Here is an 11,891-nt window from a genome sequence, read left to right on the forward strand (position 1 = left end):
CTCTTCGGGGCCTTTATTCCCAGCTGAGATTTCATGGATGGACACGGCCCTTCCCCTTTCGGTTTTGGTGGATTCAGGGGCAGCCTGGAACTTTGTGGATGCCTCTTTTGCTAAGAAGTGGGATATTCCTCTTGCTCCTGTTTCACCCCCTGTCTGCATTCAAACTTTGGATGAGTCACCGATTTCTCCTGGACACATTACCTGGCAGGCTATTTTTTCTATCCCTTACTGTTGGTGCCACTCACGTGGAGAACATTTCACTCCTTCTCCTGGATTCCTCTGCTTACCCTGTGATCCAGGGCTTTCCCTGGCTCAAGAAGCATGATCCCCACATCTCCTGGGCCAAGAATGAGATCATTGCCTGGAGCCAGGCCTGTCGTGACAACTGTTGTAACCCACCGCTCAACGTTGCTGCTGCAGTAATCCCCTTGGAAGAGCAGTCTATTACCCCCCCACCCACCCCCCCAATATGCACATCTGAAACAAGCCTTTGACAAACAGAAAGCTCTATCGCTCCCCCCTCACTGCACCTGCGACTGTGCAATAGATTTGCTTCCGGGAACCCTCCCACCCAAAGGACGGATCTACCCCCTCACAGGCAGAGAATGAAGTCCTGCAAGACTATATCATGGAGACCCTGGATTCCGGTTTCATCCCTCCTCGTCCCCAGCCTGTGCAGGGTTTTTCTTCATAGGGAAGAAGGACGGCTTCTTGAGGCCCTGTATTGACTACAGAGGGCTGAACTCCATTACAGTCAAAGATCACTACCCCTTGCCTTTAATCCCGGCCGCTCTGGAGTCCGTACGTGGAGCGTCCATCTTCTCAAAACTAGATCTACAAGGGGCTTATAATTTAATCAGGATCTGTGAAGGGGATGAGTGGAAGACGGCCTTTATGACCACTATGAATATCCGGTTATGCCTTTTGGACTCACTAATGCCCCGGCAGTCTTCCAGTCCTTCATGAATGACCTTTAGGGACATTATTGGAAAGTTTGTTTTGGTATACTTGGACGACATCCTAATTTTTTCCGCCAACCCTCAGGAACATGTCCATCACATCCAGGAGTTCTTGTCCAGACTCATCGACAACCAGCTCTACGCCAAGCTCGAGAAATGCGTTTTTCACGCTTCTAAGATTCACTTTCTGGGCCATCCTGGATGCAGTTGTAGTGTGCTCTCTGAAGGCACCAGTTCTGTAGGGTTTGGGCATTTACTGGGACAATTATTAATTGTAGCGGTAAATCACAAAAGGATTCTTTTGATGGCTTTAGGATCCAACCATGCGATATAACTCAAACAACGCACACAGACAGGTACTAATACACGAGGATACATTTATTAATACATAGAATATGCATGTAAAACTAACAGATCTTATCGAGAGGGTTATCAGAATACAAAAGGTATATATTCAGTCAGTTACAAAGTGTTACACATATATCAAGAGGACATATGTTCAGTATATCATTCATTTAGACCGTTTCGTAATTGAACTTGGTTCCAACTTCTACATTAGATACTCAAAACAAGAACATAACTCTTAGGAATTAAATTGATATCAGCTGGTTGGGATAACAATTGAATTCTCGAGCTGTAATGCATTGAAGTTGAATACTCATCCAATCTCTGGGGTTTCAGATCAGCACTGTCTACGAGAGTACCCCTCCCACCTCCTGCAGGTTTCCGAGCTGCAGCAATGATCAGTTCGTCTCACATGCGAGAAGTCTTCAGGTGGAAACAAGAGCCCCCTCTTCTCGCAAGTTTTGCACATGTTTGAGTGGTTTTAATGCGTCTCTTTCGTACATGGTGCTGATCTTTCGGAAAGCAGGAGCAGGTGACTCCTGTCACACGAGAGAGCACAGCCTTTTCCTCCCCCAGCGTGTGTTTTGGTAACTTGCCATGATTGTATAGTGGTCAGTACTTTGCATTGTGGTCGCAACAACCTCGGTTCGAATCTGGGTCACGGCAGAATAGGGGCGTCTGCCTGTACTACTTGCATGAATGAAGGCAAAAAAAAGCCAATCGATGTGAACAAACAGCACTTTACAGAGGAGTTCTGCCTGAGTGGATTGTTGATGAGGCCACTCTGACATCTTCTGTTTTCTTCAATGACTTACTCAAAGTGAAAATATTCAAGGCGATCGTATCACTGTACTCCACGTAGATGATCTAAATGAAATCACAGTAGAGTACAGGACACATAGTGAGGAGCTCACGCAGTCAGTACTCTTGAATACGACAAGAGGAAAGGCACATTGTACATCTGTGGAACAGATTTAGCTTAATTGGCTTAGCTGGCTAGTAAACAGGAGATCCTGCGTCCGATTCCCAGCGGTGCCTTTCTTCATGTCTTACTGTACAGAGTTTATCGTTATAGTCAAATCCCATGCCTTTTAATTTACGTGAATGCAAGTGTTGGTTTCCTTTCTGCAACAACTTGTTTTTAAAGAAATCTATACGGCTTGCGAAAGATGAAAGACAAATGTTGAACCCATGCCCCCAAAGAACCTGGAGCCTTAAGCCAGCACCTTAGACTGCTCAGCCACACTACCCGCTGTGCCTTGTCTCTTTGTCTCATTACTTGCCTGGAGGAAGCCGGGTGGCTCTTGCTCTTGTCATCCAACTTAGTGGCGTTATGACTGTGGAACCGACTGCACTTCTTTTTCTGAGATGCTTCCCCTCTCATGGCGAGATCTTGACTTCTTTAACATAAAGTTTCTGGATAAAGTTTTCCTGTGGAGCAGGCTTCAGACCTCTGCGTACAGCACCCTTGATCTCATTTTTTTTACAGCAGTTGCATCCGGAAAATTATGCTTCTTACTTTTCATTTGAACAACAAAAATACATACAATACAAACAAGAGCACATATAATGTATCAAGAAAATCGCCAGGGGTTCATGCTATAATACAATTACATTTTATGAAAAACGATTGCACAAGGTAAATAAGAAAAGGTCCGCACACCCAGTGGGCAGTGATTCATTGAATATACGTATATATCACGGCGAAAATACGGCTATACGTATACAGATGCAGTCACTCAAAGTACGCGGCACAGACACATACCGCGGGTAATTGGCTACGGCCTCGCGCATCATGACGCAAAATACCGCGGTACGTGATTGGTTGACCGACAGGGGCACTCGTGGTGCGTTGGTTGGTCGTAGAAAGATTTAAATGTCTTTACTGTGCCCGTTTTAGTATTGAATATTTAGATGGAATTTTACCACTGAAGGGAAATCTTGCAAGAAATAGTAGCTGAGCATAAAAAGAATAGGAGCATACTGTAACGTGTGTGAAAGCCATAAACGATCTTAATTTTGGAACAAAAACATACAGTATATGGTTGGTCTCGGTACTTTTACATTTTAAGCATCGAAGTCTTTAGCTAACGTGATACCGGAGTCAACAAGCATACTTTTAGAATTTGATTAAAACGGAATATTATATGGAATCGTGTATCTAAAGAAATTAATAACGATATAATTATATTCATGTACCGTAACACATGAATAGTACACGCTGTACGATGTCTGTTGATAATGTTTGTAGGGCTTTTTCAACACTCCTCATGCAACCTTGATGGTGGTGCTGTGGGTTAGGTTCTTGACTCCTATATCACATGGCATGTTCGAAGCCATGACTTTTTTTTTAACAAACTTTTCTTTGAAAAAATAAAACATTTCCCTGGGTCAGAGATTAAATAAAACTTCACTCGCACCAAACAAATTTATATTTCTAAATATCACAACATGATCGAATTTAAGTCATTTTAATAACAATGAATAGTCACCTATGCGTTGCAATATAAACATTTATATTGATTTAAATCACGTTTAAATCGCCTTTATTTAAAACACATAAATAAAGCTGATACTGTTTAGACTTTTAATTATTTAAAACTGTATTATAGCAGCACAATGCACAATGCAACGTAAATCGCTATCTTTGTCTTCTGCGTAATAATGTTCACCTCTCTGTCCAGCAAATTAACAATAGTAATAATAATGAACTTTATTGTAAATGGCGCCTTTAAAGGTGGCTCCTCAAAGCGCTTTACAGGATAAAAACAATAACAACAATACTGAGATATAATGATGTGTTCCGGCTTAGACATTAACGAAGAGCATAACGAAGGTCATAAAGGTCATAAACTATATTAATTTTGGAACATCAACATATTATGTAAACTGTTATTGTTGCTGTTATTGGTATTTTAAAGAAAATATACTGTATAATCCTGGGTTCGGTACAATGATTCAGGCATTCATGTGAAGGACAACAGAGCTTTCACTGGCTCAAAAAGACAAAAAGAATAACTGACACAGCGCGAGCCTGCATTCTTTCCTCAGCCATCCACACCTCCCTTTTTCCTGGGTCAGATTTTAAATAAAACTTCACTCGCACCAAACAAATTACCACACACTGAACACTGAACATGTTAACCCAAATATGTCTCACAATACTTTTATGGTACATTACTTTGGTAAAATGTATTTAAAAATAAAAACGATTACAAACGCCAGCAGAGAGAGAGACACACACACAGTTTTTCATTGTCAAAAAGTAATTGTTTTTTACTTTGTCAGCACCCAGACAAACGCAAACGCGTTATTAATGAAATACTTTTATTCATTCTTAATCAAACTCACAAGTTGTCATCTGCTGTTGAAGCTCTGTGAGACTAGACTCAGACATGGCTAGACTTGACTCGGCTCTGGCTTTCCCATCTATACCGATGCACTGCAAGTACAACCCCCCTCTTTGCGGGAGTGCTGGCTGTGATGAATTAAACCGGTTTCACAGGTATTTTCAAAGTAGAAGGGGGCGAGATTTCCAGTGAAAGACACCCCCCCCCCTTCAAAACCCAGTAAGTACAGTACTTACTAGTTAAGAAAGCTAGGCTCCTCAATGAAATCGCTTTAACATGCTAATGCATTGGTGTATTGGAGTAAGTGAAAAGACCAGGGGCATTCTTCCTCCCCCTACATTCTCAGAGTAGAATAGAATTTTCCTTTGACAAAACAAGGCTCGCCAGATAATGTGAATCGAAACCTGTTTTTCTAGCTTTTAAAGTCGTGCAATGTGTAATCAGGAACACATCATTATATCTTACATATGAAAAATACATAATATAGCTCCCAAACAAACACAAACGTGTTTTTAATAAAATGCTTTTATTCACTCATAATCTGACAATTTCAGGAAGACTAAGGAAGGACTAAGGAAATTGTCATCTGTTGTTAAAGCTCTGTGAGCTCGGTGACTTTGGGACCACTTGTTATCCCAGGTTGTTTGAATCGCCACAATTCAAATAGAGAAAATAGAGCTGACTGACAAGATTTAAGATGTGCCTGTCAATGTTGGATTAAAAAAAACACGTTGCCCGACATTAGTTGCATTGCTTGAAAAATATTTTTTTTTCGAGAGACTGGATAAGTAATTCAACTGTTTTTTTAACTTCCTGAAAAACAAGTAATAATTTAACAATATGTACAAATGTTTTGTGATATGTCACTGTTGTGAATGTCTGTGGAGTGTATCTTATTTGCCTGTCTGTCCTGACTATGCTCTCTCGCTCGCCCTCCCCTCCCTCTCTCTCTCAATTCAATTCAATTCAAGGTGCTTTATTAGCATGACGGATGGGTACAATCAGTGTTGGGTATTTACTTTGTAATCTGTATTGCTTTGAGATGCCACTTTTAAAGGTGATATATAAAATCAAGGCTTTAACTTCGCAATTCTGAGTTCTTGTGTCCGTCCTGTCTGAGCCCGAAAGTATTACAATATGTATCTTTATAGCAGGTGGTGTACAGCTTTTTAGTATAGATTACACTTTTATAAAATGTATTTAAAAAATAAAAACGATTACAATCTAATCTTTCCACGTTTGATCCCAAGATCCCAAGAAAAATAAATCTAAACGGGGAAATCTAAGCGTTTGCGATTTAATTCAAAACGAGATTTAAATCAATATAAATGTTTATATTGTAACGCATAGGTGACTATTCATTGTTATTAAAATAACTTAATTCAATCATGTTGTGATATTTAGAAATATAAATTTGTTTGCAAGTGAAGTTTTTTTTATTTATCTGACCCAGGGAAACGTTTTATTTTTTCAAAGAAATGTTTGTTAAAAAATAAAGTCATGGCTCCGGCTGGATTCCGGCTTGTGTTGCGATACATGAATATAATTATATCGTTATTAATTTCTTTAGATACGTGATTCTATATTATATTCCCTTTTAATCAAATTCTAAAAGTATGCTTGTTGACTCCGGTATCACGTTAGTTAAAGACTTCGATGCTTAAAATGTTTAGGGAGAAATGGAATACTGGTGTGTATTTTTTCATTAAAGTAATGAGACCAGCCATATAAATATTCAATACTAAAACGGGCACAGTAAAGACATTTAAATCTTTCTACAACCTACCAACGCACCACGAGTGCCCTGTCCGTCAACCAATCACGTACCGCGGTATTTTGCGTCATCGCGCGTCACAATGCGCGAGGCCGTAGCCAATAACCTCCGGTACGTGTCTGTGCCGCGCACTTTGAATGGCTGCATCTGTATGTATTGTACTATTTTTATTGTATCATTCGTTACACTGTGGCTGTGTTGTCTGTGTTAAGCTGCTGTTGCACTGCAATTTCCCTCATGGGATCCATAAAGTATCTATCTAAAAAAATGTATATGCATTAGTTCATCAGATTGTGATATTGTTTGATGCTGTTTGTAGGCTTTAAATTCTTTTACAAGACATAATGACACAGGCTTCCTGATTGACATGTCTACAGAGGCTTGAGACCTGATACACATGGACCCTAACAGAATAATACTTCACAGTGCAGAGTGATACCACATCCATACAAATAAAGAGAATCACACCAGCATGACAGTATGAATAGAGGAGCAATGGATTATCACTCATACCCATACAAAATGTACAATTCTACTCTGGGCAGTAGAAACACAAAAAAGTGAGTGATTCTAAAACAATATTTCCCAGAAGAGTATGGTATTGCATGGGGTCTATTTAGGGTTGAATCAGTGCACAGCTAAACATGAATTCTACAGTATGTGTACATTATATTAGAAATAGAACATAAATCTTACTTCACACTGTCAGTAACAAGCCCTACTAGTTGTGTGTCAGTGCCTGTGGGATAATACTCCTGTCCTGTTTTCCAGGAGACAATTTCCCTGCTCCTCTGGATGGATGGTGGCTCTCTTCCTAACAGCAGCTGTTACTGTAGCAGCATCAGTACTTCTGGTGATCCAGTGGAGAATAATGGACAGTATGTGCTCATTATATATAGACACGTGTGTGTGTTTGAATGTCTGTGTCAGGAAGGATTTAAAATTCCTCTGTATATGAGCAGATCAGGACATTCCTTTTGATAACAACTGACTGCCAGTGGGAACTAAAAAACTAAAACATTTAGCTCAAGAGCCAGAGCATGTTCTAGTCTTTATAGAGAACTACACCCCAGCAGAGCTACTGATGCAGCTATCTATAATACAAACATCTATAATACACATCAAAACCTGAGATAAACTCACTGCATTATACAAGTGAGCCACAATCAGCCCTTCGTTGCTCAAAACAGATCAACAGGTGACACTTGTGAAAGAAGATTCATTTAATCTGTTCTTTCTCCTTAGCCTAATGATCACATGTCTTGAAAAAAAAAATGTTGTAGTGATTCTCTGTAGTTTCCCTCTGCACAGGAGGACGAGAGAGGCAAGAGACTGGGAGTGCAGTGAACTGGCTTCTTGTCCTTGTTTGGGACACAGGCGTGCTGGTCACTCAGAGAGGACAGGAAGGAAGAAGGTAGAGGGAGAGAGTGATGGCCAGAGAGACAGAGAAAGGAAACTGGACTCTGTTTATAGAGAGAGGAGAGGGCAAGCTGGATGATGAAGGTCAGGTGTTCAGGGCTCAGGATTGTTACAATTGATATAAATTACAGTACAATATGTTCTTAAAGCCTCTGTGTATAGTATATTTTTAATAACCAAAAGTAAAATGAAATTAACTTTTCTCTAATTATTATTTATACACAATTTCTAATATTTCTGTGTACTATATGAAATAAAAATATTTCTGTTTGTGTTACACAATATTGTACAATACAATATTTGTGCAGAGTTGTGTGTAATCATTGTATTTCATTAGATTGTTTATCGCTACTGTACAGTATGATTAATGCAGAAAGGCACAAACAGGTATATACATTTTTACATTTCAATATTAGAATAAGATTTGACAACCACACACAGCTGCAGTAGTTTAAGGATTCACTTCAGAGTAGTGCAGTCCTCTGATTCCGGAGTATCTATCTTTGTCACCATAGTCAAGCCCATTCAAAGACCCCCTAACCCTTCCTGTCTATTTCAGCCCCTGATGGCAGTGACTTTCCCTCAGTCTGGAACAGTGTATTCATGAGCTCTGTGTTCATTGGTCAAACATGATCACGTGACAGGAGGGGGTGGGGACCTTTAAAGGGGAAACCACAGATGAATGGTAGAGAGTGTCAGACCTGCTAATCTATCACAGAAATCACAGGTGACCTGGAGAGAGACAGACCTTCTCATCTATCAGAGAGAACAGGGATAAGAGGGGTCAGTTCTTTGGAAGTTCACAGCAGAAAGGGTTGAATAAGATCTGTGGATCAATTACTGTCAAACGTATGGCTAGAGGAGCAGAACGACCTGCAAGGATTCTCTCTCTTATGTTATTTTGTGCAGTGAAATATAGAATATTTGTAATAGAAAACATGGCTGATGTATTTTTTCAGCTTCTGCAGCCCTGATGCTGTGTCACTCACTGTCCTGTCTGTTTCTTTACAGGGCAGGAGAAACTCAATGGTGAGTAAATCAGTCAGACTCTCTGTGCTGTGTCCTGTAGTGATTTCAGCAGGAGCTCCTCTGTAAATGATCCTGCACCAGTTTTCTAACTGAATTGTCTGTTATTATGATAAAAGGTCCACGTAGAACAACTTGTTTATTAACACTTTTCTTATAATTGACAGTTTATTTATGGAAGGAGCTATTAACTGCCAATTTGAAATTGAAAACTTAAACCAAGTTGAGTGTCATCAGACACCGGAGCTCTGATGGTCTAAATCATGTCTTATTATTTCCAGCCATCCCTGTCATCCTCACAGAACTGTCTAAGTGATCTTCTGTGTCTCTGAGATCACAGATCCACCAATTTAAACACTAATGAATTATATTTGAGTGCACTGTTGTTCTGCAGTTTACTGTACTCTACTGTAATGAACTATATTGCACTGAAGTGTATCCTTCTAGTGTATTATCCGTCAGTAATACTGTTACGTCCCAGTGTGTGTGTTTTTTCTGTTATGTCCACACTGCTGACCCTTGATTGTTCTCCCTTCCCCATTGGCCCACCATCACACCACATTTTCAGTATGACGTCATCATTAATTAACTCTCAGCCAATCAGAACACATTTTATTCACTATATAACATGGAGGCTTTCAGGAAAAATAGGCCTTTCGTTTTAGTTTCTTTGTACTTTCGTTTGTTTGTGTGTTCATCCTTGTTTTGTCATTACCTTGCCCCAGTGGTACATGTTCAACTTTTGTGTTCTTTTGTACCCTGCTCCTGTTGATTACTCTTGTTTTCCCTTATTTGTATTCCTGGTTCACTTGTGTTTTTGTGTGAACTTTTGTATATAAGGTTAGTTTAGGTTGTTGGGTACACTTACACACTTAGTTGATTTTGTATTAGTACACTAGTTTAGTACGGGTGAGTGCCGTTTGTCTTGTATGGTTTTGGGTAGTCAGTGCAGGTTAGCTAGGGTGTTGAAGACGCCGAAGACTGTGTGTTTCGGGTTTTCTTTTGTAGTCAGATTAGCTTTCCCTCACTGTCCTAGCCAGCTCTATTTTGTTTTTTGTTTTTTTCTTTGGCACCACTCTAGTTCCTTACCCTTATCACGCTTCCTAGTCCCTCACCAAAACCCCCCCTGCTTTCAAAAGAATTATCCTAAATGTTACACCCCTTTTCCCCTAGACACTTGGGGTCGTAACAAATACACACAGGTGTTTGATCAGTTGTGAAGATTTAAAAAGCAATAGAAGCTACAGAGAAATAGAGACATTCCTGTACCACAATGTAAATAAGGAGATCTTACTCAGTTTTGACTCTGTTTGGTCCCAATGCACATTTTCAAAGTTAATATTTTAATGAAAACTTTAGTTTTAGACCATTTGCATGGGTGAAAGAAACTAACTGGCAGCACAAACTATAAAGTAAGAAATGCTGCTTGTATGAATATCAGTACTCTTTGCTCTCTTCTAATGTGTCAAAGACACATTTTCTTCACTCTTGTCTGAAAAGACAAAGACTGACAACAGCCCATCAGCCCCCTGTCCTGAGTGAACAGTCTGTATCTTGACACTGTGGGGGTCCTGCCTGTGTCTTGCTGTCACACACAGTGTCTGTAGTGCTGGAACAATACAACTGCTCTGACTGCTTGTGTTCAGCCAGCTGGGCCCCTGTCTGTGTCAGACTGATACTGTCTCTGTCAGTCTTCCTGGATCAGGCCTGGTGTGGAGATGTGCTCACCATGGTGTGTGACTGGTCATCTCTCACTGTCCAGCTGATGTCCAGAGATCAGGCAGTGTGACCAGTGAGAAGGACATCTCTGTATCTCAGTCAGTGATACTGGTCACTCTTGGTACCGGACCCTTAGTCTGTGTGAGAGCAGCCCACACTTTCACTCAGCTGACTGAACAGTGAACAGAATTCAGTATTAATGGATGGTTATTTAAATATGAAATATCCCTCAGTGCTGGAGACTGCAGACTGTATTTATTTCTTATCTCTCTCAGTGGCTCAAGCACCAGACTCCAGGGTGTCCTGTGATGTGTCTGTGTGTCTTATTGCATTATGCTGCTCAGTCTTATTGAGTGAGACTCCAGTCTTACAGCCACTGCTGCTCACACTCACTGACACTCTGATCCACACTGCAGTGGAGACTGGGGATCCTGAAATGAACTGACTGCAGACTGTAGTATAAACTCTGGTATAATAACAGGTAAGAAGCAATAAAGGTCTTTAATACAATAAAGACTCTCTTTCTGCAGATGCTGTATGTACAATGTGTGAAACTCTGCTGACTGACAGCACTGACTGTACTGACATTTTCTTACCAGTGTGTGACTGTGATTCACAGTGTCTGTATCTCTGTGGTCCAGTGGGTGACTGGGATTAACAGTGTCCGCATCTCTGTTTCAAAATGGCAGTGGCTGTACAGTGCTGCAGGTAGGTCTGTTCCCTGTTGAAGATTCAGACACAGTACTGCTATTGAGCACCAATATTAAAGAGTATTGATTCCTGGTGAGAAATGCACTGATAAAAGGTTAAGGAGAATGAGAATCAGTGTAAAGTGAGATTCCCTGCAGGTTCACATCATATTCCTTTGGAAAACCTCATCTCCTTTCACAGTGATCATGTTGTCATTCAGCCAGTAGAGTCATGTCTGTGCTGGACTGACTGAGCTATAAAATCACACAACCTAAATCAAAACCTTTTTACTATGAAAAGTTCACAGCCTGTAGCAGACTACATGTCATGGGTACAAATCATGAATCCTACACAGTGGAGCATTTTAATAAACATAGTGGAGATGACAAAATCCATTATTACAATATTTACACAACTGACGGTAAGAACACTATTTCACTGCTGACCTCGTGATCCTACATAATAAGGATATGTGTCCCCGTCACTGTACTGGAGCATTCAGGGTGAGCGCCCCCTACTGGCCCCACTAACACCTCTTCCAGCAGCAGCCTCAGCTCTCCTCCCAGGAGTCTCCCCTCCAGGTACTGGCCAGGCCCACACTGCTGGGTC

The 11,891-nt window shown here is 40.6% G+C and overlaps 1 long non-coding RNA gene across 1 annotated transcript; it reads left to right on the forward strand.

Annotated features, from left to right (window-relative positions):
• The first annotated feature begins 7,206 nt into the window (after window positions 1-7,206).
• LOC148665324 (uncharacterized) lies at window positions 7,207-9,280 on the forward strand. Its single transcript, XR_015936551.1, has 3 exons — window positions 7,207-7,306; window positions 8,859-8,876; window positions 9,155-9,280. It is a non-coding gene; the product is annotated as an uncharacterized LOC148665324 (long non-coding RNA).
• The last annotated feature ends 2,611 nt before the right edge of the window (window positions 9,281-11,891 follow it).

Source organism: Lepisosteus platostomus, chromosome 5 (genome assembly GCF_059453375.1).
Source record: "Lepisosteus platostomus isolate fLepPlt1 chromosome 5, fLepPlt1.hap1, whole genome shotgun sequence".
Classification (NCBI taxonomy): Eukaryota; Metazoa; Chordata; class Actinopteri; order Semionotiformes; family Lepisosteidae; genus Lepisosteus; species Lepisosteus platostomus.